Genomic DNA, 27,349 nt, shown 5'->3' on the forward strand with positions numbered 1-27,349 from the left:
ATTTTAAGTCTTGATGAGACAATTTTATAATTTCTTTATCTGTGATTTAACAGTGCGATACTGCAATACTCTTAAAAACTACATGGTTGGGGTTTTTTTTGTCAGGTTATATCTTATTCATCTACCAGTGACTTTAGTGGCCTTTGCTAAACTTGTCATAACTTTTTACCATCTCTTTCATCTTGTGACTTCATCCTTTTTGTTTTCAAATTCATTTCACACTCCCTTCAAACTCTAACACTATCATTATACTGTAGTATTTGCTTCTAATCAAGATTTATTGTTGATCCCTTGGGACTTGAACTCAGGTCCTTGAGTGGTTTTATTTAAGGCTAGTGCTATACAATTTTCAGCCACAGTTCCAGTTCCAGTTTGTAGGTGGCTACTTGTCAGATAAGAGTCTCACAGACTTTCTTCTGAGCTGGCTTCAAACGGTGATCCTCAGATCTCATTCTCCTGAGTATCTAGGATTACAGACGTGAGCCACCACTTCTGGCTTGAGATTTAATTCGGCATTTTTGACTGCCCCCCTCTCCAAAAATGAAGCCTTCATTTTATTGCTTTTCTGCTTGTAGTGAAGAAGCACAAAATTTTATTCCCACTAAGTCTCCAAATTTCTATCCATTTCCTGGGTTTTTCTCACACCCCCATTTGGGAAAATGACAGCGTATTTGTTTCTATCTTCATCTCTTCTTCATAATTCCATCACAAATACAATCAAAAGCTATGATACTTATGTTAAGAAGTCATGTAATTATATTCTGCTATTTTCTTTCTTTTGTTTTGTTGTTTAGTTTTTATTCATAATCATAAACTTAACTCTGCAATCCAGCTAGACTTGGGAGGGGAGTAAGGAAAACATGGAACCCGAAAAAGTGCCGTGAGAGCATAGAGTACAGGGTATTGCAAGCAGACGGGCTGCAAGGGTGTTCTCCTGAGTTACAGAAAGAGTGGTCTGATGGTTAAGATAAACCAAGTCAAATGTCTTCAGTCGGTCATAGTGACCTTCTTGCTGGTCTTGCCATTCCCAGACCCAGAGCCCTGCATGGCTTCCACAACTTTCATGCCCTTTTTCACCTTCCCAAAGACCTCACGCTTGCCATCCAACCCATCAGTCTTGACACTGCAGATGAAAAAAGGGGAGCCATTTGTGTCTGGTCCAGCATTAGCCATGGACAAGATGACAGGACCTGTGTGCTTCAGAATAAAATTCTCAGCCTCAAATTTCTCTCCAGAGATAAGACTTGCCACCAGTGCCATTATGGCATGTGAAGTCACCACCCTGGCACATGAATCCCGGCATGATCCTGTGAACGCAGGAACCCTAATAACCAAATCCTTTCTCTACAGTCCTCGGAGCACGAAAAGTTTCTGCTGTCTTTGGAACTTTGTCTGCAAACAGCTCGAAGCAGATGGGGCCCAAGAGCTTGACGTCGGGGGCAAAATCGAAAAAAAACCAAACATGGTGTGGTTGACCGAGGGTGGTAGCCGGTAACCACGAGCCACAGCAGCATCTGCAAAGCCTACTCTGCTATTTTCCAACCTAGTTTTAGGCTTAAATAGCTACTTTCTGCACGTGCCTTCAAAATTACTGTGGTCTGCAGTGTTTGTTCTTTTTTCAATTACTTTTGCACTAAGAATCACAGGATAGTATTTCTTAAACCTCTTTGTAAGAAAAATTTAAATCTTAGAAGTATGTACCTAACAAAAACTATGGTGCAAGCCGCTTATGGTCATTTTGATAGCTTCATGGGAGTAAACTTCCAAGGAAGTTATCTGTTCAGACACAACATAGCCTTGATTAAGTCTCAAAATGTTTTCGCAACTGATCATTGGGCTCCAATTTATGTATTATTTTCTAGTATAGAAATATAAAGCATATTTTCTTATGTTACCTAGACATTTTCTGTTCATAACTTCAAACAGGAAAAATATACTTCGAGGCAAGGAGATATGAATTTTAAGTCTCAGAATATACAAAATGGCAAGGAAATTTTATACATAGCAACCAAGCAGAAAGGAAACCAATTAACAGAAGGAAAGAATTCAGCACATCTTTTGTGGTTTAATGTTAGGTTTTATAACAATAAATCTAGTTTCACAAGGAATTACGAACAGAGGCTATCAGCTAACAAAAATCAAACACAGAAATGACTAATTGCAAGTAAAATTTGGCCTTTTCATGTAGCTAGATGAAGCTAAAATAGGAAGGCATTTAAATTCAATTAAGGCTGACATCAAACCTGGCAAATCTTCCATAGGTACGCTGTTGAGGTGATTACTAAATGAAGTCATTTTATTCTGAGTATACTGTGTCTTCAGCCTGGAGTGTAAATCTCAGAGGGCATATAAATTCTTTGCAGAACACAGAACCCTAGAACATGTCCCTTTTTGTCAGTTATCATTGATATTATCACTATGATACAACTCAAAATAAACTGGTTTAAAATTTTACGAATTCATTCTGCTAAGGGATTTCAGATCAATTAGAAGTCACTTTGATCTCAATAATCTATTTGTCTCAGCTTTGGTCAAGTAGCTTTACTGCTGACTCTATTCACCAGTGTTTGGGAATAGGCTAATGAATGGTTAATCCAGCACAACCTCATTTCTCATAAATGTATTTTTTTTACCTCTCAAGTAAGAGAAATGTTCTCATAGTACAGACAGGGAGGAAGAAGTTACTTTCTTGAGACCGAGACATGAATTGGTTCATCTTTAATTTCACTGCAACATAGAAATCAGAAGACAAAGTTTAATTATAAGTGCAGGAATAACCACTACCTATCTGCTGAGAAGAACAGAAAATTCAGGAAAGCATATAATTATGTATGGAAATGAAAAAAAATGTTTTGTGATCACCATCATTTTTAAACTCTGATATACTGATACGTTGCTGTAGCTGTATTGCATTTCAGCTAAAAACAAATATCAAAGCAAAAATTCAGAAATCCTTAGATTTCTGCAATTTGTTAACAGCTTCTAGACAAACAATATCAAGTTGGTTCTTTGTAACTAATTAATTAAGTCCTGACAAAAGCTTTTGATTTTACAGATATGAGCATTAAAGCAATCACTGTGAAATGACTATTTTTGCCAACTGAAAAGCAGAAAATCAAGTATTTTCTTTGTTTGAACTGAGAAATAAAACCATTACTGGTGATAATTTTAATATCCCCTGACTATGGTATTCAGATTTACTCAGAGCATCAAATAAAGAATTGTATTATTAAAAGCAACCTGTACTAGCTTTTATCATAAGAGCAATGGAAGGATGAAATTAAAGGAAAATAAAGCCAGAATTGTACATATTTTCAGTACGTAATGGAGGGTATAAAGCCCCCCAAAGAGTTAAAGAAGTAAAAAAAACAATGTCACCAAAATAAAATAAAATAAAGCTCAGAGGGACAATCCAGAACCAAGAAACTGTTGAAAAGTACACAAAGGTACTGGCAGTGTATAATAAGTGCATTTGGGAAAATAGAGACAGGTAATTCAAGAAAATTCAGGAAGAGTTGAGAAGGGAAGACAGAATAAATAGATAAAATACTTAAAGCAATATGTGATTTTTTTTTGTTCAGGTTGAAATTTATTTTATTTTACTTTATTTTTTGCTTATGGTTGTTCTCTTATTTTTATCTGAGAAAACATACGTTTCTTTGAGGGAATATATTCAAACATGTATAAAGTTAGATCTCTAAAGAAAATGTATTAAAATTGAACAATCCTACAAAGACTCATGCAGGACAAAAATAGATTAAAAATGAACAGTAGTCTAGGCTACATTCTGTTTAAAATTAGCCAAAACAAAACTGAGAGTTGATAATATTTGTTTCTCATCTTCAAATCTCACCATGAAATTCACTCAAAGGAGAGTCTATAGAAATGCAATCAGAAAATAGGTGGGTAAGCCCAAGAGCAAAGGTGATTAAAAGCAGCTATCATAATCTAGCCATATAGATGTTAGAGAAAGTAAAATAAAAAACCTACAACACACATTAAAGATTTAAAACCCAAATGAAAAGCGATTACAAGCTCACAGAAGAAATAAAATACTCAACTCATGTAGCAATGCAACAAAAGGGAATGGTGAATAAAAGGAAAGAAACTTCCAGCCACATGGGGTTCATACTTGTAATTTGACCTCAGGAGGTGGAGTCCTGCAAGATAAAGGTACAGACTCACCAAGTAGAAAATTCCCAGAGATTCCATCAATTAACTAGCAAAATGGAAGACTAGAGGCACATCTCACGCAGTAAAAAGCCTGCTTGGAACAAGAAAGGTGAATGAGAATGTGAGGATCTTAGTTCAAGGCACACAAAAATATAGAATTCAACCATCACATGAACTATCATATGTTACATAATGTTTAATTGTAAATATAAACACATAAAGACAGATGAGATCTTAAAAAACATGCACTAAAAAAGTAAACATTTCTGATCAATGAGGCACTGAACAATCAATCTTAGACAAATACTGAGAATAATTCCTTAAAAAAGAAAAGAAATAAGATAGACAGAATGAGGGACTTTCCCCCGACAGTAAAAGCAACTGATCCAAAACTCTGTATCAGATATGTCAGTGTTCTCATTGTTTGAAATTTGAGAAAAGTATTCTGATACTACTTTAAAAATACCCAAACTCTGAAGCTAGAACTTCAATAAAACTAGTCATTCTAGTGTATTCATGGCCACTGAAAAGTTTCAGTTTCTCCTTTTCTACATAGGTTTCTAGATTGACTCTGAAAAATTTAGTAGCATTGTTGGCTTGGTCCTTTATCTTTGTATGGTCCATCAAACAGCTTCTTGTTTGCCTTTTCTTGTATTTTATTAGGGAAAATAGTTGCTAATTAGAGTAAGGGGCTAAATTATAGTCTAGACATTGATAAGGGTAGAAATGACAGGAAAACAAAGGTTGTCAGTGAATCATGAGCATCCTCTTTACTTCACTTTCCTGTTTCTCCCTCCTTCTTCCTTTATGTTCCTTGAAATAAGTAGACGTTCTCCTCTACAGACTTCTGCTAATTACTGGTATAACTTTGATGTTATTAAGACCTGATAAATTGACTCATGTTCAAATTTTTATATGGTTAGTAAATTAATATTTTGTTGTGCCCTGCTGACTAACTTTCAAATATTAGGTCCCAAGAGAAATTCTGAAGGGCCGGGAGTTTGGCCTAGTGGTAGAGTGCTTGCCTAGCATGCACGAAGACCTGGGTTCGATTCCTCGGTATCACATACATAGCAAAAAGCCAGAAGTGGTGCTATGGCTCAAGTGGTAGAGCCCTAGCCTTGAGAAAATCCAGGGACAGTGCTCAGGCCCTGAGCCTAAGCCCAGGACTGGCAAAAAAAAAAAAAAAAAAAAAAAAGAAATTTTGAGGTTAGATTGGGTTAATGTTGTAAGTAATAAACAAACTACTTCCACTTGAAAAGAAGACAGTTTAGGCTGTGGTTGCTGATAGACACTCATCTCTACTCCAAATGAACTATGTCTGACAGCAAATGGAAAAAATATGATAAAATTGGAAAGGGCAAGACTTTGTAATTGAAGTAACTAAGGGATTTGGGATTTCAATTTGTACCATTGAATAATATGAAGAGATGATTTTTTTTCATGTTTAGAGTTCTGCAAGACATTTTGGTAATATATTAAGGCATATGTTGACATTTGGGCTTACTGTCTAATCATAGCTCAACTGTATTAAACTACATTGAAAAAACACAATTTAAGAGAGTAAAAATTTTTGTCTCATTCTAGCCCCAAATCAGAAATTTCTGCAGGAAAATCTCAGATGCTCATATATTGGAGCCTAGAGAGAAATATCTAAAAGTAGCAGTTGTAATTATACAAGTATCTTGATAAAGTAGGTATTCATCCAGCATAAATAAGCTGAATTTGAGAGCCTACATGTTGATTTCTGCACGTTTGTCTCTTATTTTCAGTGGGTCAACAGGGCAATAATCTTGAAGGGCTGTGGAAATTTTGCTTCAGCAGAAAATAAGTGACTTGTATTTCATTCCTTGAGATACTCTTTTGGAAGCAACACATTTCTGGTTTCCCTTCTTGTTTCTCCTTATTAGATAATAATGCCAGTTCATATCCATTTTGGATAAATGTAGACTATTTTCTGCTCTTGGATGACTGGAATGGGGCTTTTGAATGTATCAAGACAGCCTACCTGGTATGGTTTATGCTATTTGTTCCTCTCCTGTGCTAGAAAACTTCATCAGGGTCATGTGACTGAAGAAAACCTGTGCTTGAACATCCCCTTGATCTGTTAGAGAGTTGGAGAAAGAAGAAAGAAGAGAAAAAAATCAGGGACTACAAAACATTTTCCTGGGACTATATATTGTGCTACCAGTGATTCACCTCATGATCCAATCATCTCTTAAAAGCTATGTACAGTCATTTCAGATCCAAACCATGAAACTAGGGTGACTAACTCTAATCAACTTGTGGCTTTAGGTAAAGTGCAAAACACAACTCATGAATACACTGAGTTTATATGTATTTGCTTTTAGTATACTTGTATATGTACATATGTGTTTTAAATTTGTAAGAAATACATGAGCTCGGAATTTGTCAGTTGGCCAACAAATTAAAGGGAGCATGGAAAAAAATCAACAAAAGCTCTTTGAAATTCAGAGATGTGAAATATAACTGATTATCATTTTTAGCTAAGAAAAGATTGAGTGAAAAACATGAAGAGCTATAAACTTTCAAGATAGTAGAAAAATCAAAATGGAAGAAAACCATAAATTTAAATGCTTTGTAGTGGTTAATGTTAGTCTATCATACATTGTATTCTTTATTTGGAAAAATAGTCCTGTAAGACACTACAGATTAGTCCTTCTCATAGGAGAATGCTAAATTCAAGATATCTTTAACTAAATCTAAGAAAATGCATTTCATATAATGAATTATATATGTAATACAGATATTTAAGGTCATATTATCTGAAATAGATGACAAGTTTTTAAAGCCTAAGTCATGTGCTGGTAGCTTAAACCTGTAATCCTAGCTACAAAGGAATCTAAGATCTCAGGATTGTAGTTCAAAGACAGCCTGGACAGGAAACTCTGTGAGATAATTATCTGTAATTAACCAGCAAATAAAGCTGGAAGTAGAGATGTGGTTCAAGTAACAGAGTATCAATCGTGGGCAAAAAAAAAAGGCATTGTAAATTAAGTACAGTAAGACAGAACCAGTAGCACAATAAATAATTAAATGAATCCACTTCTGTGAGGACCTAAAATAGTCTAGTTTACAGTGGCAGTGAAATACACATGCCTGTCTAATGGGTATAGAACTTCAGTTATGCTAGTTGAGTAAGTTCTAGAGTTCTGCTGTATATGATAGTACTAGCAATTTACAATAGAACACTGACTTTTTAAATAATGTAGTTACACTCAGAGGTACATAAGGAAATGGGGCAATACTGAATACAACAAGTGAATGGCAAAGGAACTAATACGTAAATTTCCCAGAGGCAACCAAATAGTGTTTGGATTTCAGGTCCAGCATTGTTCTCAAGAGTGCAATACAACCCTTCCCTCATGCATTTTTACCCTTACTATTGCCACTACCACATCTCCTCACAAAACAATAAACAGTATGTAACACTAACACATTGTTTGAATAGGCTTAAAGTGATCCTTTCTCTGAACCCAATATCTAAATAAGATCTGATCACAGATTATGTGAAAAGATGGGATCTTAAAATTGATGCTGTCCTCTAAGCTAAGCAACATGGGCCAAAATGCAATACTGAAGTCTTTCACCTATCTGTTTGTGTCTCTACATTGGACAGTTAATGGATATAATGCTATAACCTAAAAGAAAACAAATATTTTGGTTTGTTTTTTTTTTAGGTTGTGGGACTTGAACTCTGGGCCTGGGTGTTGTCCCTGAGCCCTTCAGCTCAAGGCTACTACTCCCTTATCCCTTGAGCCACAGCACCACTTATGGTTTTCTGGTGATTCATTGGAGGTAAGTCTCACAGACTTTAGTGTCCAGGCTGGATTTGAATTGCCTACCTGAGCCTCCTGAATAGCTAGGATTATAGGCATGAGCCACATCGCCTGGCTTGAAAACAAATCATTCTAACTGCATTTAATAGTTTTTCCCCACCCTAGGGCTCAGCATCAAGCTAAAGAGAGCAACCTTTACCAAACCCAGAAGCTATAAGCATGGTAGGCAGCAGATGTGTTTTCTCTGGCTATACAAAAATTGAATGCTAAAAAAAAAAAAAATCACTGCAGCCCAGCTCTCAAACTTTCCTGAATAGATATCTGTGTAGACCTGCACAATCCAACAAACCAATACAGTCCTGCTATGTTCACAATGCAGTTGTATCTTGCAATAGTTTTTACAGGATATTGGAATAACAGGTCTGGTCTCAACATGAAACTACTTCCCTTAAAGGTTCAAAATTGAACAAAGAAAATGACCCTTTTAAATTTGGGGTATGGCATCTTTTTCTGCAAATAGTATCTCAGAGATTTTGAGATAGTGTTTACCCTAAAGCAATGAGAAATAAGATGAAATCTTAGTCAGACTAGGCTAGGTATTGCCAAGTTAGCAATTTCCAAATCTCACCATAAGAGGAGACAAGTTTTGTTCCTTTTGTGTATGTACAACATGTCAGTGATGATTGACCAAAGAGGAAGACTATACAACACATTGGTCATGGGACTCATGGTCATGCTACTACCTTGGAGCGGGACTGCCTGGTATCACGGCCTTCTTTTCCATGCTGGACAGAGAAGATAATCATAAAAGTCCTACTCTAGAAATTAAGCACAATGCCACATCTTGTTGTAAATCATTGTTCCAAAATAAGGGCAGGAGTCTGGAGAAGAAAATCTCTCCTGTACTCTCAGAAGAATGTGAGAATAGGTAAGAATGTGCTAGAAATGCATGTAACTCAGAACAGATGTCATTGATATAAAATCATGTTATTTTTCCCAATATTTATATGTGTGCCTTGCCTACATAATAATAAAATGAAGCACGTTTTTATCTAGGGAGCTTCATACAAACTAAAATATTAACTAAATATATGTGAGCACTTCTGTAATATTCTGTGGAAACACTATAAGAAATTTAAGATGTATTCATAGGCTTGGGAAAATACTCAAGACTGAACATTAAATTAATTGAAAAACATCAAAGGAGAAGAGAAATACAATGGCACAGAGGGAGCTCTAGAATAGGATCCAAATAAGAAAATAATTAAATTGCTAATATTGAAGATACTTTGGTTTGAACTTTTTCCCATCTTATCCCAGTCTGAAAGCTGATTGGACTGCATAGTAAATCTGTTTTCCATTTGCACTACAATTTGAAAACCCAAATGTTGTATTGCCGATAATTGCGATGTTATAAAAATACATTTATATTAATTTGAATTACAACTGTTCTGGTAGCTAAATAACCTATTTCAAACAGCTTCACTCAGAAAGACTGTTAATAAGTTTCAAATTTGGATCATTCAGTTGGATAAAGATCCAACTGAATATTTAAAAATCAATATATTTAAATGTAGGAATTTTCCTTTAATGACTGGAAGCCAAAAAAAAAAAAAACCTGGTAGGATTATAAAGTATATCTTAAACCTAATTTTTTTTGTTTTTGTTTCTTTGCCAATTCTACAGCATGAACTCAGGGTCTGGGTACTATCACTTAGAGCCACAGCACCACTTTCAGCTTTTTCTGTGTATACGGTACCAAGGAATTTTTCTTGCATGCTAGGCAAGCACTCTATTACTAGGCTATGCTCCTGGTACCCAAAGGTTCTTCTTATGGACCAAAGACCTTTTGAATAATGGAATTTAAAAAAAATTGTATTTATGTCAGGCACAGTGGCTCATGCCTGTAATCCTAGCTACTCAGGAGTCTGATATCTGATTATAAAGGCTCAAAGCCATGAGACTCTTATCTCCAATAAGCCACTAGAAAAGTGGAAGTGGCACTGTGGGTCCAGGGATAGGACAGTAGCTTTGAGCTGAAGAGCTCGGGGACAGTGCCCAGGCACAGAGTTGAAGCCTTAGGACAGACCAAAAAAATGAGATTATAAAGTAGGAGTTGTGCTTGTTTCTAGAAAGCTACAGGTCTATAACATTCCATAATTTTGTTAGAACATTTATATTACAGTACTACTCTAATATTTACATTTTATTACCATGATAATATGTTCTATTTTAAGAATATTAAGTTTATAGTATAATTATAATTTCAAAAAATAATTAGAATAACTCTAAAATAACAAAAATTGTAACATTTTTGATTGGTAAATTCATTGCCCCAAATTACTTAAATTATAACAACAAAATGGCATCATCCACAGACATATCAACAGCTCAAAATGTATGATCATGATCATTTTGTTTTTAGCCATTAATTATATTTTAAACAGAATAAAACAATTCAGTCACTTTATTTATTTTTATTTTTTATTTATTTTTATTTTGTTGGTTGTGGGGCTTGAACTCTGGGCCTGGGCACTGTCCCTGAACTCTTCAGCTTAAGGCTAGTGCTTTACTACTTGAGCCAGAGCACCACTTACTCACATTTTTTTTAACCTACAACTTTCTAGTATTTCCAGAAAAGGCAGACCCTACCTTTACACAGCAGACATGTTAGTAGCTCCAAAATATAGGATTATCATGTTTTTAGCCAATAGTTATAATTCATGCAGAATCCCATTTTGTTAGTCATATTTTATTTTATTTAGTCACATCTTATTTTTACTTATAGTTTACAACTTGCAGAATTCTTCAAATGATATAACTGTAAATTTTATAACTTTCCTATCTTTAGTCTTTTTTTCATATATTTGATTATTTAGTTAAAGAATTTCCTTAAGTTTTACTAGCATGCAAAGGTCTCTACTTCTACTTCATTTCTGAAAACTACTTTTATTGCATGCTACATTCTCAAAATCTAGATTTGACAATGCATGTACAGGTTTCATCAGTTTAAGTATATGGTTTATTATCTTTGGATTCATAATAGTTCATAGTGGTAAATCTGATACAAGATTTTTAATCATTTGTTGGTAGTATTTTCTCTTCTCAATGATTTCTGTTCTGCTTTCTCTTTTTGGTTTCAGGAGTTTGAATACAATGTGTCAGGGTGTGTATATGAGTGTGTGTGTATACATATGAATTCCTTTCTCTATGATTGGCTTTCTTTCAGTAATTAAATTACTGTTCTGTTGAATTCCTTTTCTTTTGGCTACCCAAACACTGAGCTATGTTCATATTTTTTCACAGCAACTAGATGTTATTTCTTATTTTTAAACAAATTTCTAATGATGTTTAGCTTAGAACAGTTCTAAGTCCCATTTGCAAATGTACTAGTGTACTTATCTCTGCATCTAGTGTGTTGATAAACCCAGCAAAAGCTCACTCACCTTAGATCAGATATTTTTTTTATTCAAAGCATTTTAATTGAACTAATCAAATCTCCATTTTATTCCAGCACTTATATTTAGTATTTTAAGATGTTCTCTACAAATTTTACTAGAAGTTTAAACATGCTAACTATAGATATGTTTAACTCTCTGATTGTTCCAGATTCTGGATACTAGGTATGGGTATGAGTATCTATTTTAATGATTTGCTATATTCATAATTATTCATAGACCCCAGACTTTAGTCATAACAAAATAGAATCTAATAACAATAATAGATACAGAAAGCTTATTTTTTGGTAATGGAAGAAAATTGGAAACGATTTAATCAGAAATTGGGCGTAGTTTGTGTTTTGTTTTTGCTGCAGATAACATAGATAGATCTCATTTTCATTTCTTCCTTGATGCACTGACATTAGTTCAGCTTAGTGTGAGGCCTGGAATTCCAAACTATTTTACTTACTATCCTCATTCTTGCACCTGGCCTGGTCTACTTGTGCCATACCTTTTGTTTTCTATGCCAACAATTGTCCTGTTGACAATTACTCTCCCGAGTTTGTAAAGATTCATAGAAGAAAGCTAATAAGTAGGAACACTCCTTTCTCTTAAGTTACTAATATCTAGAATGCCTTGCTAAATTACTCTCTGGTTTTCCAAAATCAGCTTTAAATTTGATTCTTTTATCCAAAGACTTTAATTTAGTTTCTTATATTCAAAATTGGTGAGTTTGTTTAATTACAAAATACAATGAAGGGAAGGGTTTCAATGTTGTGGAATTAACACCATGTAGTAAAAGAATGCATTTTATTGTAATACTTCTATTTTAGTGCCTTTATAATGAATAATGCTTGCAAACACTTCAACTTTTATTTAAAATCCGATTTAAATTTAATTGAAAGAACAATGCTAAACTCCCAATTACAGGCAACAATCTTTTCTACAATATAATCCCTTCCAGGTGCAATCTATGGTATACTTACTGTCACTATAGAACTGTTCATTGATCTATAATGAATTTAGCTTTAGACTTTATTTTTAAATGACAAAATCTTATGTTATATTACGGTTCCTAACCAGAGTCCTACAGAGCCATCAGCATAGTTTAACAAATGTGATTGAGAATATTTTGTTACCTTTAAGGTTTACTTGAGCTTTCCAAAGAGATTGGGAATTTAAAAAAAATAATGATTCTGAAGTCTCCTTCCGGCACTTGAGCAGACAGCGGCTTCTCCGCAACACAGACCTGCCAGCTCCAGACAGAATCAGACAGAGCCTGTGGGAGCCCAGGGCCATCACTGGGCCATGCGGGGTCCTGCCAGCTTCATGGGACCAGAAAACCAGGCAAATTGTGAGGAACTCTGTGGAGACGTTCCCACTTCTGCTTGTGGAACAGCATTGTGAAGGAATCCCCTCCCCCACCAGCCAACAGCAGTGCCATCTTGACTGCTGGCAAAGACCCTGCCAATCCAACTGGAGCCTGAGGAGTGGTGCTGGCAGTGCCATCATTCAAAAGGGCAAAGGCTTTCACAGAGGCAGCTTAGCCTGATGTCTTCCTCCTGTGCTAGCGGAAGTTCCTCCTCCTGGGCGGGGCCACGCTCCTGGTAAACAAAGATGCTGGTGGCTTCACCAGCTTTTTTTTGCCTGCCCAATCAAGCAAACTGATCAGAAACACCGCAAAGCCAAATCACAAGAGAAACAGACTTTTTAAAGTGTTTGGATCCCAAATTTAATGCAGACACAAGTTTCCCACCCCACCCCACCCCAGATAAACAAATTGAAGAACACCCGCCCTTTTTTTTCTTTTTTTACTACCTTTTTTATTTGCATTTTTATGTTCTTATTTTTTTGCCTTTTTACCTCCACCTATTTTTTTTAATGTTATGATTCTTTCCATTTTTTTCCTTCTGCTTTACTTCTGTCATTGTGGCCATTCCTAGAAATATAGTGACAGCACTGGGTACAGACTGGCTACAAATTATATTTTATTAAAACAGTCACCTGATTTTTAATCTATTGGTTCTTAACCATAGTATTTCTTGTTTAAGAACCCACAATTTTGTGGGTCCTCCCCCACCTTTTTTCTTGTTTTTTTTCTTTTACTTTTTAAAATTTTTATCTCTCCTATATGTATCTTCATCTTTTTTATATATTCTTCTTATTACTCTTCTTATTTTTTAATAAGTTTTATCTATTTTCTCTAAATTTTGTACTTTGGTCAGTTATCCTTACGCGATCCCTTTCCTTCATTACTATAATAATCTTACACTCCTACATTACTCTTTCCTTACCTCCCCTCTTTTCTTTCATACTATTTTTCTGTCTTTGATCCACTGTTCATCCTTCATCTTTTATATTGCAAGGATCTACAGTTGATGGTTGTTGAGAAATACTGTATATCTAGGTGTTCAATTATACTGTATGTAGGTCCAGACTGACGTAAATACCATAGAGATTGGATTGTGAGAGGGTTTTTTGGTCATAAAATGGTGATCGGTGGTGGTGTTAGATTTGTCTGTAAGTGCACAAAAAGAGAGAGAGAGTGCTAATACCAATCTAAAATTGTGAACTTCTATTGTCTGGCTAGCTAAAGAGCGCTAGCTTGGTTATATCTTAAAAATTGTAATCTTGTGCAGTGTTAATCTTCCTCCTATTTTCAATGGGCAGAACAAGGAACTCAAGAAAAATGGCAAATCAAGGAATAGCATCTCCTACCCAATATAAACAGGCAATGGAGCAGTTAATGGCAAAACTAGTGAAGAGTCCTCTAAATGCTACACAAGTGCAACTGGTAAACATGATTAATGAAAAGTGTGAAAACATACGGAAAGAGCTACTTGAATGAGAGGAAGCCATATCTAAATGAGATGAAACCATAAAAAATTAGATAAGTGAATGTGAGGAAGCCATAAAGGAGGCCATAATAAAGGGTTTATGTTAACAAGAAGAACTAGTAAATATTTTTCAATTCTAACTCTCAAAATCAATGGACTTAACTCTCCAAATAACAGCATAGACTCCCTAGCAGGATTAAAAAGCAAGATCCATCATTCTGCTATCTTCAAGAGACACATCATGCCCCACAAACAAATATTTTTTTGAAATTCAGAGGTTGGAATAAAGGTTATCAAGCTAACAACCCCCATAAACAGGCTTCAGTTGCCATCCTCATATCAGATAAAATAGACTTCAAATTAAAATTAGTGAGAAAAGACAAAGAAGGTTATCACAAACTAATAAATGAATCTCTCCTCCAGTAGGAGAGATCCTAAATATCTACACACCTAATCCTGGCGCACTGAACTTCATCAAGCAAACTTTACTTTCACTAAAACCACACATAGATCATAACACAGTGATTGTTGGTGACTTTAACACACCACTCTCACCTATGGACACATCAACCAGGCAAAAACTCAACAGAGAAACCTCAGAATTGAACAACTGAATAGACCAACTAGATCTAACAGAAATCTGTAGATTATTCTGCACCAGATGCTGCAATATGCATTTTTTTCAGCAATACATTTTCCAAAATTGACCACATTTTAGGGCATAAAACAAACCTGTGCAGATTCAGAAACACTGAAATTATTCCCTGCATTCTCTCAGACCACAAAGGCATCAAATTGGAACTGAGCACCAATCTCCACCAATGAAAACCCTGTAACTCATGGCGCTTGAACAACACATTGTTGAATCACCAATGGGTCATCGAGGAGATCAGAAGAGAAATTCAACAGCTTATGAAATTTGAGCACACAAAATACCAGCTCCTTTGGGACACAGCAAAGACAGTACACAGAGGAAAAACTATAGCTCTGAGTGATTACATTAACAAATTGGAAAAATTGAAACCAACAATTTAATGTCGCACCTTAAGCTCTTGAAAAAAGAGCAACAAACCAACCCTAATCCCAGTAGAAGGAAGCAAATTATTAAAATTAAATGAATTGGAGTCCAAATAAACTATAGAAAGAATCAACAAAACAAGGAGTTAGTTCTTTGAAAAAAGTTAACAAAATTGACAGACCCTTATCAAATCTTACCAAAAAAAGTAGAGAGCAAACTCAAACAAAATCACAGATGAGAATGGTAATATGACAGAAATTCCAAGATCCAGAATATCATGAAGGAATACTTTTCAAACTTTTATGCCAACAAATTTGAGAATCTACAAGAGATGGATGAATTTCTAGCCAATATTAACATACCCCCACTGAACCAAGAAGACCTAATCCAACTAAGCAAACCCATGTCAAGAACTGAAATAGAAATGGCAATAAGAGACTTCCCATCCAAGAAAAGCCCAGGGTCAGATGGATTCACAGCTGAATTCTATAAGTTCTTCAAAGCAGAGCTCACACCATATTCCTGAAGATCTTCAACGAGATTTAAAATGAAGGCTCTTTGCCAAACTCATTCTGTGAAGCCACTACAACCCACATCCCAAAACCAGGCAGAGATTCATCAAAGAAAGAAATGAATATTGATGCAAAATTTCTCAACAAAATGCTGGCCAAATGTCTTCAGCAACTCCTCAAAAAATTATATACTGTAATCAAACAGGATTCCTCACAGATATGCAAAGCTGGTGCAACATATTCAAATCACTAAATATAATTCACCACATCAACAGGAGCAAGGACAAGAATCACATGATTGTCTCAATAGATGCAGAAAAGGCAATTGACAAGATCCAACACCCCTTTATGCTAAAAGCTCTGGAGAAACTAGGAATCCACAGAACATTCCTCAGTATAATAAATGCTGCATATGACAAACTCACAGCTAGCATTGTACTTAATGGCGAAAAGCTAAAGCCATTTCCTCTAAAATCAGGAAGGAGACAAGGATGCCCACTCTCTCCACTCCTCTTTACCATCATATTAGAATTCTTAGCCAGAGCAATAAGGCAAGAAACAAACATAAAGGGGATCCGAATAGGGAAAGAGGAAGCAAAACTTTCCCTCTTTGCAGATGAAATGATTCTATATTTAAAGAACCCTTTAGACTCCAATCCCAAGCTGCTTGAGCTGATTCAAAACTTTGGCAAGCTAGCAGGGTGTAAAATTAACCCTCAAAAATCAACCCTCAAAAAACAATCTATGTCAACAGTGAGAGGAACGAGGCAACACTCAGGAAAGCAACTCCTTTTGCAATAGCCTCAAAGAAAATAAAGTACCTAGGAATTAACTTAACTAAGAATGGACAGAATCTTTTTGATGATAAATTAAAATCCTGAAAAAGGAAATTAAAGCAGAACGTAGGAAATGGAAAAACCTCCTATGCTCCTGAACTGGAAGAATTAACATTATGAAAATGGCAATCTTGCCAAGAGCTATCGACAAATTCAATGTACTACTCATCAATATCCAAATGACATTCTTTAAAGAAATTGAAGAGGCAATCCAAAATTTCATATGGAATAATAAAGACCCCCCTATAGCAAAAACAATTCTTAGCAGAAAAACAGCTCTATTACAGAGTTATAGTGACCAAAACAGCTTGGTACTAGAATAAGAACCGGTCTGAAGACCAATGAAATAGAACTGAGGACCCAGTTGTTAACCCACAGACCTATGGCCACCTAATCTTTGATGAGGGAGTCAAAAAAATAGAATAGAAGTAGACAGCCTCTTCAACAAGTGGTGCTGGCAGAAGTGGTTAGGCACCTGCAGAAAACTAAGGTTGGATCCTTCTTTGTCACCCTGCACTAGGATTAACTCCAAATGTATCAAAGACCTCAAGGTAAAAGCCGATACACTGAACACTTTACAAGAAGTCATAAGAGATACATTAGGTCTCCTTGGCACAGGTGAAAACTTTCTTAATAAGGACTGAGAAACACAACAAATCAAAGAAAGTCTGGATAAGTGGGACTGCATTAAACTGTATGGCAAAGGACATAGCTAGCAAATTAACTAGAAAGCCTACAGAAAGCATACAATGGACAAAGGCCTCATCTCTAAAACATATCAACAGCTCAAAAAATTGAATCACTGAAAAACTAATCTCCAAAGAAACAACCATCCCATTAAAAGATGCGCCAAAGACTTAAAGACAGTCTTCTCTGAAGAAGAAATAAAAATGGCCTATAGACACATGAAGAAATGCTCGACATCTCTGGCCATAAAAGAAATGCAAATCAAAACAACTCTAAGATTCCACCTCACTCCAGTTACAATGGCCAGGATCAAGAAATCTAATAACAGATGCTGGAGGGGATGTGGCCAGGAGGGATCACTACTACACTATTGGTGGGAGTGCAAACTTGTTCAACCACTATGGAAAGCAGTATGGTAATTCCTCAAAAGACTAAAGATAGAGCTCCCCTATATTTCAGCAATTTGAAACAAGGACATACTAAAGCCACTTTCACAGTGATGTTCACTGCAGCACAATCTACCATAGCCAAAATAGGACCAACCCAGATACCCCTCAGTAGATGATTGGATCAAGAAAATGTGGTACTTATACACAATGGAATTCTATGCAGCCATCAGAAAGGATGACATTGCCCCATTTGTTGGGAAATGGAAGGACTTAGAAAAAATCATATTAAGTGAAGTAAGCCAGACTCAAAGGAACATAGGCTCAATGGTTTCTCTCATTTGTCATAATCAGTAGAAACTTAGGGCTCTTCTAGCAGAGATTTACAATAGAGCAAAACGTAGATACATAAGGCCATATAGTATGACGCTAAATGAAAGGACCTCCAGGATACAGAAACAAAATCACACATATACTAAATGTACTATGTTCTCTCTCATCTCTTTTGATATCCTTGTTTATCTCATATTGTTACAGTATTTCACCTTGTTATCTGATATATTGTATACGTATTTGGTTATTTGTAATAGGATAAGGAAGGTTGGAAAACAAGATAAGGAGTGGGAGTGGGGGCGAGAAATGGGGACCAAGCCATGAGAAAGGGTTTCAGTGTTTGTGAATTAATGCACCTTCTATCTGTGAATATAATTTAACCCTTCTATTAATTACAATAAAAACACAAGGAAAAAAGTTAAACAAAAAATAATGTTTCTATCTACCTGTGGAAGATATATAACTTAATAATACAATTCAGCTTTAATACAACTCCCCTCTTCTCTAAAATAACATAAGACAAAAACAAACTTTAAGCCAATAGCTATCAATTTTCGTGCATGGATTTATTAAGAGATTTTGCGTTTCCATATGTATTCTGAGTAAATTAAATCAAAATCTTTAAGGACAGAATCCAGGCTTCTGGAGTATTTAAAATTGTCAGCACATGTCAATGTTCAACAGATTTGAGAGGCAGTGACTTAAACAAAAATGAAAATAATTCTTAATAATGTGAAAAGCAGGTTAGAGCTTGTATACCACTATAGCTTCAAAGACTCAAGCTCTATTTTTTCCCATCTTTCTTTAAGAGCCTAGCTTATATCATTGAAGTCAACTCAGTGTTTAAACTTGCTAATGCAATTTATGTTCTTGCTTTAGTCAGCCATGAAGAAAGCAAGAAAAGAATAAAAACAATTGATCCTTTGTGAAGTCTTGTCTAATACCTTCAAATGATTCTATTCGTCTCCATTGCTAAACACATGGTGATATTTGAAAATTATAAAACTTTTGAAATCATAGCTGAAATGTCCCTTTCAGTTATAATTTTTGGTCCAATTTGCTATTGCATTCTATTTTCCTCCTCAGTATCTTTACACCAGTGAAATACCACACTCCTATTTTTAATCTCTATTCAATCAACAGAGGAAATGAAAATTGGTTTTTCCAATTTGCCAACATAGGGAATAAGTAGTTAGCAATATAGCTGAAGAAATTTATAGAAGTAGACATAGCTGAAATGTTCTATTATCTTTCAAGGATACAGCCTCTACCCCAAGCAACTAAGTTAATACTCCACAGTTATCTTTGTAGATAGAAGGTTAGTGTCCATTCATGCTTATTTAGTATATAAGCAACATAGTTATCCATCCATCACCACTTATACTTTTACGTATCTCTTTAACATTTTCTATGCAATGAATTTTGAAAGAGTTACATGTCTTTGTATTCATATATTGTTTTTTCATGCAAATCAAAGTAAATAAATAATACATTATCATCAAATTCAAATGTGAACCCTTTTTCTTATTCTTTCTCCAAAGTCATGAAAAGTCTGTTCATTCATTGAAGAGGAAATAGTTCAGTAACAAGCAAGAAAGTAAAAGAGAGATGAAATATAATTCTCTTTTCCAAAAATAATGAAAGTTAAGATTCATTTCCATTTGCTCTTAAAAGAGTTCTGAAAATATTTCTGCATGAGACAATTTCAACCTGAAAAGCTAAGTAAATAAAAGAAATCACTTTAAAGATGAGAAAAATACATATATAACATCTTAAAATTTTGAATTTTTTTTAAAGTGGTAGCTATAAATGCTATAGATTTTCCCAATTTATTGAATTCTTCAAAACTAGAGATCATTTTAAAAATGCATATTATGACTATATGACATACTATCTAAATAATATAGGTGGAAAAATATGAATATTTGACAAGCTTAAAACTAAAATTTTAAACCAGTAGTATAAAAGTGCTTAGTAGCAGGGTACAACTTGACCAGAAACTTCCAAAATCAATACTTAGAAAATAGCAGGAATAACAAGTTTTGTCTAAATAGTAAAAAAAAAAACTTTTGAAGTTCATATTACTGAATTTAACAGTTTTTAAATTTTTAAGTTTTAATTTTTTGTAATATTTTAATGTTTAGATTTTATAATTTTTAATATACCATAATATATTGTATCAATAGCAGTCAGATTAAAAGAAACACTGTGGACTACAAAATTAAACTTCATACATAAAGTTTATGCATCCTCATGTTGGTATGGACTAAGGAAAAATACAATGAAGGAAGTCTTGTTTATATAAGTTTCTCCAAAATATTATTAGCATGTTTTAATCTGTTCTGTTAAAGTCAAATTTAAAGTTATATTTTAAAAACAAATATATATGGCTTATATTTATGATTCTCTAAGAAATCATTTAAACAATGGTAAGCAATGTTTATAAGGTTAATATGCTGTTCTTAATTGAGAGCTTCATACCATGCCTGTACTGGAGCTTGAATTCAGGGCCTCCTATTTCCCATTGCTTTTTTTTTTTTTTTGTACTTTACCACTTAAGCCAAAGTTTCATTTATGGCTTTCTGTTGGTTAATTGGCTATAAGAATCTAACAGACATTTCAGTCTAGGCTAGCTTTGAATGGGGATCCTCCTGTCTCAGCCTTCTGAGTAGTTAAAATTACAGGTATCTGGGCTGGGAGTTCGGCCTAGTGGTTAAAGTGCTTGCCTAGCATGCATGAAGACCCGGGTTCGATTCCTCGGTACCACATACATAGAAAAAAGCCGGAAGTGGTGCTGAGGCTCAAGTGGTAGAGCTCTAGCCTTGAGAAAGTCCAAGGACAGTGCTCAGGCCCTGAGCCCAAGCCCAGGACTGGCAAAAAAAAAAAAAAATTACAGGTATGAACCACTGGAATTTGCAGCTTTAACTTTTTGTTTTTCAATGGAAGACAATCAGGGAAGTTTATGAGATTTTGGCATACAAATTAACCTGCCTTCTTTTCATAGAGATTGGTGGAAAGGTCCTCAATCACAACTGAAATTGACAGCATGGTACTTAGAGGATCCAGAGTCTCAACGATTTTATGCCATTTTTCTCAGTCTCAATTCACAGGAAGTGATGTGAATAGGACCACGTGAATAGGACATCTGTATAGACTGTGAGACACAACACAGACAGAGCTCCTATTAGGGCCCCAAGCACAGTATAATGGTCATAGTCACTGGTGCTCTTTCCTTGCAGTGGGGTGAGATTGGGGAGGGGAACTCTTCCTTTTAGCTTTGAATACTTTAATCTAACCATGTCCTTAAGTGTGTTTGCTCTACAGTTGTCCTTCAAATGATAACCACAAACACAGGGGAGCTAGTATCTTACTTTGCAAATACGCAAAAGTCCCAGAGAAAAATGTCTCCCAGCTCTGTCCTTTGAGCAAATGATTGGTGCCCAATAGCAGATGTGTAATGCTTGTTCTTTCTCGTTTCCTAGTTCTTACACCTCTACTCCTATGCAAACATTCGGTGCTCATTATCACTTCAGTTGCACAGATATTTGAAGATAATCCATCATTTTGAACAGTATTTCTGCCATAAATGTATGGCTTATTGATCCTCAGATCTCAGCCTTCCAAATAGCTATGATTATAGGGATGAGCCACCATCATCCATGAAGGTAAGCTTTCTATAATGTCAGTCTGGCCATTTTACATTCATTTTCCATATAAGCCTTCAAAAAATTAAAAATGGTAACATGACTGATAAAACCCTGAAATTATCCTTGTTTTTCTTTCTCGTAAGATTTGATCCTCATCTTTTTGGTCTTACTGCTCCCACCAGTCCAATCTTCTTCAGGCTGTATGTCCCACTCATTGGCCTGTGCAACTACTGTTCCTTGCCAAATCCAATGCTTCCGTCCTCGTTGGCAATTATTCCCAATTTCCTTAAGTAATTGCCTTAAGTATGCTAAATCCTTGGATATTTTCCTAGGACAAATACTAAACCTTCACCATGTAATATTTGCTTCATCACATAATTATTTAATGTTTGCCTCCCTCAAGAGAATAAAAGTGTTATGAGTGACTAGAAGGACAGAATAATCTCTATTAGATTATTCTCTCTATATGATTACTTCTACCCATCCATACAATGCCCTTGCAGTAGCAATTGGTAACATTATATATAATTCATTAATAATCATATGTATTTGATAAACAAGTCATTAAATGTATACATTTGTTATATACATATATTTAATAATATATCTAATTGTTAGTATGTGTGTATTTAATTACAATTTACTACATGAAGTAAAATTACCACATGAATATAAAAAGAAATAATTTATTTAACACTGATTATTAGTTAAGTAAAATTATAACCACATATTCAGATTTGCAGCTCTTATACATGTATGTGAATATACTTATATATGCTTTATGTATAAAAATGTACACAATTACATTAGTAGACTGGAAACCATGTTACAAATAACAGATTATAATTTATTGAAATCTACTACTCTAAAGTGATTAAAGTAAATACATATACTCTATTTTTAGCTAAGCGAATTTTCTATGATAAATGATTAATCAATAGATATAGTTTTAAAACTAAGCCTATTTCCAATAGAGCTGAGCCTTATACTCTATGCAACACACCCACAAAGCTCATTTTAGAAAATAATGTGTGCTATTTGAAGCACAAATGAATGATTTTAAAGATTAAAATGTATGTGTAAAACTATACTGTAGAGACTCAAAACACATACATTAAGCTTACAGTATCATCATAATGACATAAAAGCCATATAAAACTGAATCATGATGGAGATTTGCAAAATATAATTCTTACACTCCTCAACTTTATTACTGAAGTAAATCAATGGAATTTTCTTTCCCTTCCACAGGAAACACAGTTATAGTCATATTCTCTTACAAATAAGAATTTTCTGTATATTTACAAATCCACAGCTGATACAATAGTTATATTTATGGTTTATTTTCTGCTATAATATATTTAAAATGGATCCTAGATGTCCTCAGGGAGTTATATGTTGTTCTCTAATCATGGCTCTGAATTCTAGCAAGTGACTTTACTCCTAAATAAAACAACATTTGAGGTGCTGATATTTATTATTTCCATTATTACTGATATGGTAAAGAAGTACACAAATAAAAATTGTAGTAATTTGAGTTGTTGTTCCTCTTTGTATGTGGGGAAAAGCTATTGCTGAAATTAAGTAATGTTTACTATAGGAAAAAATAGAATATCAAATACTAAAAATAAAAAATAAGCCAGGCATGATAGTATATACCTGTAACCCCAGCTACTTAGAGGCAGATAGAGGAAGCATCATAGTTTGAGGCTAACTGGGTAAAATGTCATTACAGTCATCTCAACTGGCAAGAGACCTCCATGTCGTAATCCAAGCTATCTAAGAAGCATAGGTAAGATGATCGTAGGCCAAAGACAACCCTGGCAAAAACATGAGACTTCATCTGAAAATATATAAATAAAGCCAACAGACTTGTAAGAATAGCTCAAGTGGTAAAGCATTTGCTGCATAGCAATCATGAAGTCCACCAATTTTGTAAGTGTGTACCATCTCTGGAGCTTTGTCCTTGAGTGTTTGTGCTCAAGTTTAGTACTCTCCCTCTTGAGCCACAGCTCCACTTCCTGTTTTGGGGTGATTAGTTGGAGATAAAAGTCTCACAAACTTTGTCTGTGGTGGCTTTGAATCATAATCCTCAGATCTCAGCCTCCAGAATAGCTAACATTGTAGACATGTGCTATCAGCTCCCAGTACAGATAGATAGACAGATAGATAGATAGATAGATAGATAGATAGATAGATAGATAGATAGAGACATAGAGACATAGAGACATAGAGACATAGAGACATAGAGACATAGATATAGATATATAGATATAGATATATAGATATAGATATAGTGGGTCATTGGGCTTGAACTCTGCCTGGGTGCTGTCCCTGAGCTCTTCAGCTCAAGGCTACAGCCTTGAGCCACGCCCACTCATTTTCTAGAGGATAATCGGAAATAAGAGTTTCAGGTCCTTTTGTGCCCGAGGTGGCTTTGAACCTTGATCCTCAGATCTCAGCCTCCTGGGTAACTAGCATTACAGGTGTGAGCCACCATGTCCAGCTCAAAATATTTAAATTAAAAGTTATTCTTACATTAGAGACTTCTGTAAACAAAATACAATTCTCAATTTTAATGAATTCTACACCAGGAAACCAATTTCAGTAACTGATGGTGATTGTGAATAACTCCATAAGGAGAGGCTGTGGGACAAGGGTCTCATATCTAAAATACACCTACAGATCCAAAAATTGAATGTCTCAAAAACAAATCATCAAAGAAACAACCATCTAATTAAAAGGTGGACTAAAGACTTAAAGAGAGCCTTCTCTGAAGTGGAAATAAGAATGGACTATGGACACATGAAGAAATGCTCTACTTCTCTGGCCATAAAATAAATGCAAATCAAAATAACTTTGAGATTCCAGCTCGCTCCAGTTACAATGGCCATTATCAAGAAATCTAATAACAACAGATACTGGCAGGGATGTGGCCGAAAGAATCACTTACTACACTGTTGGTAAGAGTGTAAACTCCTTCAACCACTATGGAAAGCAGTATGGTGATTCCTCAAAAGACTAAACATAGAGCTCCACTATAATTCAGCAATCCCTCTCCTTTTCATTTACCCAAATGTCCAGAAACAAGGCCATACTAAAGCTACAAGCACAACGATGTTTATTGCAGCATCATTTACCATAGGGAAGATATAAAACCAACCCAGATGCCCCTCAGTAGATGAGTGGATCAAGAAAATGTGGTACTTATAAACAATGGAATTCTATACTGCCATCAGAAAGAATGGCATTGCCCCATTCATAAGGAAATTAAAAGACTTGGAAAAAATCATATTAAGTGAAAAAAGCCAGACCTAAAGGAACATAGGCTCAATGGTTTCTTTCATTTGTAATAATTAGTACACATCTAGGATTCTCCTAGCAGAAGATAACAATAGCTCAAAAGGTATATTGATATGGTCATGTAGGATGAGACTAAAGGAAATGAATTCTAGGATATGAAAATAACAGGTTTATTTTGGTGATTGTTATTCTTAATGTACTGTTATTTCTTTTCTTTTTTCCCCTTATGGTTAATCTCAACTGGTTACTGTATCTGAGGTTGTTACCTGGTATATTATATAAAATTTATTTGTTTATTTGGAATAGGGAAGAGAAGGGGGAAAACAGGATGATTGGGTTGGTGTAGGGGGTGAGAAACAGGAAAAAAGGCATGAAAAGGGTTGTCAACGTGTAAGAAGTACCCACACCCTGACAAATGTAACAGTAACTCTATACATTACCCCAACAGTATAATTTTAAAAAGAAAGAGAGGCTGTGGGATTTTTTTTCAATTAAAAAGTAAATAATCAGGTGAAACTTTGTGAATAGTTGCAATGTTGTTCTTGCTTTTCTAAATCAGGATTCAAATAATGGGTCTTCCTTATTTTAAATGTTTGATGAATGTGATTGTTGCAACAATTAATGGACACAGACTGCTATCCCAACACATGACCTGCTGCAGTGAATACAGTTGGCTCTTCCTGTCATTATATTTCACGTTACACATTTAAAATAATAGCTCAACATTTGACAAAATATATTTGAAAGTACATATATTATTTAAAGAATGTTGAAAGGAATTCTGGTAGAGGTCCTGTTTGAATATCAATGTCTACTAACCTTGTCCCTGAAACTAGCCTTAATTGAGCAGAGAGGAGAAGAACAGAGCAAAAGAAAGTGGATGATGAATATTCATCCGAGTATATGTCCTTACCTACATCCCAAATACTGAAGGATTTACTGCAAGTCAAAATAGCTGGTAATCAAACACCACCGGAAGGTTCTCTGGGAATCTAATTAGAAGAAATTCTCACCATCTCTTTTATCTTTCTTTATGTATGTAAATAATATCTAGAAACTTCAGTAAACCAGGGGAAAAAAAGATGAGAACAATTCCCAATTGCTACCTTTTTCTTATGTACCACATGTAGAAATGGAAAGCTAAATTACCCTGAATGGTTTTCTTTAACATTTTATCATATTAGTAATCTTTGCATCCACAATCAGGTAGAGTGTGAATTTTCCCATTCTAGATGGTAAAGGAAAACTGAGGTCTGGATATCTGGCAGGTTTTGAGGCAGATGGGCTCAATTAACCACAATTTCTATTCTTACTCAGAATTAAAATGATGAGGAAACTCCACTACTAGAAAAAGCTATGTGGCCATCCCATGCTAATGCCACAGAAGCTGTCTTTATCTAAATAATAAAAGTAGGTCAATCTAGAACTATCTGATTAAGCCATGGCTTTAAGACTACAAATGTAGTCTCAGGTTTCGGTTTTACCCCATGGTGAAATGTATCTCCTCTAAACATTGATAGCTGGAGCCCAGAAATCTTTTTGTTGTTGTATTTGCCCATTGTGGAGTTGAAACTCAGGGCCTGGGTGCTGTCCCTGAGCCATTTTCTGCTCAAGGCCAGCACCCTACTGTTTGAACCACAGAACCACCTCTGGCTTTTCCAGAGTAATTTACTGGAGATAAGAGCCTCATGGACTTGCCTTCTGAGGCTGACTTTAAACCATCATTCTTGGATCTCAGCCTCCTTAGTAACTTGGATTATAGGCATGAGCTTCCAGTGCCTGGCCAGACTTCTTATAAATATATTATTACTCAAATATACAGAGTAAGAGAGAGGCTTAAAAGAACTCTAGACTTGCTAGTCTCTAAGCTATCAAAGAGAAAGAAAGCAATTCTTTTTGCAGAAATTTTATTATAGAGGTCTCCATGAATTGCTTTTTAGCAAGAGTTCTAAGACAAAAAAAGAAGCTAACAAAAAAATTACCAAGATGTAAAAACAAAGAGAAGCAAACAAAAACAACAGCAGAATAATATTCAACAGGTCAACTCCTAGAACTATGAGACTATAACAAATAAATATATTTCCTATGTATCAGAAAATAAAAATTCTGGTCAAAATGTACATTCACTGTAAGAGTTTCTAAGAAAGAATGAAAGCGGGTTCTAGACAGAACTAAAACAATTTTTAAAACCTAAATAAAAGTAAAAAAAAGATATAAAACTACAAATAGAAGGATAATTGACACCTGGTTTCTAAATACCAGCAATGGAATCCAGAAACATTGGTAAAAGGAAAAAAAATACTCAAAATACAAGAAATAATCAAACTTCAGTTAATTATAAAACTTATGCTACATGAAAAGCCAACTCTAGTTATAT

At 34.9% G+C, this 27,349-nt stretch overlaps 1 pseudogene; it reads right to left on the minus strand.

Moving 5' to 3' along the window:
* Positions 1 to 987: 987 nt before the first annotated feature.
* The window catches only part of LOC150055075 (peptidyl-prolyl cis-trans isomerase A pseudogene), a 30,239-nt pseudogene continuing 3,877 nt past the window's right edge, over positions 988 to 27,349 (minus strand).

The sequence above is a fragment of the Megascapheus bottae genome, chromosome 14, assembly GCF_031878675.1.
Source record: "Megascapheus bottae isolate mThoBot1 chromosome 14, mThoBot2.hap1, whole genome shotgun sequence".
Taxonomy (NCBI): Eukaryota; Metazoa; Chordata; class Mammalia; order Rodentia; family Geomyidae; genus Megascapheus; species Megascapheus bottae.